Genomic DNA, 818 nt, shown 5'->3' with positions numbered 1-818 from the left:
CGTGTGGTACCCCGCAGTGGGGGTATAAAGATGCCCAGCGCTGCTCCGGTGCAGTGACCCCGGGGTTTGTCCCACAGGGTGCTGGGGGGGGTTTGGAGGGGTGCTGGGCCCTGCAGGGTGATGCTGGGGGGGGACTCCGGGGTGCCTCGGGCAGCCCGTGGGGTGGGAGACTCGCACCCGCTCCGCTCAGGCATTTGCATAAATGCTGTGATCGGCGTGCGGGCGTCCTCGTGCCCGCGCCGCGGTTGTCCTTGACGGGCAGCTTGGGGCTGGGATTTGTCACCGCTGAGCTCTGCCTGTGCCCAGGGAGGGGGTACGGATGGGTCCCCACAGTCCCCAGAGTGGGGACACCCCGGCAGGAGGTCTGAGCCATGGCACGGGGGTTTGGTGCCCGGTGGGAGGACAGGGATCGCTGCAGCCCCCTCGGCCTGGAGGGGCAGCTCCGCTTGGCGCTCAGCCCCTGATTTGCACCGTTTCCTCGGCCTGGGTCCCTACACCCGCGGTGGCTCTTGGCCCTGGGAGCCACGGCACGTCCGCCTCCTTGGGTGGCTCTCGGGGAGGGTGAGGGGCTCCCTCCATCGTGGGCTGCCCATCCCTACGAGGCTGAACTGGGGGAACCACATGCCCCAGTTCCACCGGGAAAGTCACTTCATCCTGGGACCGCTCTCGCGGAGGGGTGCTGCTGGAGGACGGCCGCCCACGAGGGGCTGGAGGCAGCGGGGTGTCCCCCCCCACCACACCTGAGGTGGCTCTGGGTTTCGTCCCTCCTCCTCTGGGTGGCCTCCCTGCACCCCAGCCCTGCTCCGGCACCCGCCCCT

This window comes from Charadrius vociferus, unplaced genomic scaffold (assembly GCF_000708025.1).
Source record: "Charadrius vociferus isolate BGI_N301 unplaced genomic scaffold, ASM70802v2 scaffold783, whole genome shotgun sequence".
NCBI classification, from domain to species: domain Eukaryota; kingdom Metazoa; phylum Chordata; class Aves; order Charadriiformes; family Charadriidae; genus Charadrius; species Charadrius vociferus.
Note: the sequence above shows the minus strand (reverse complement) of the source record.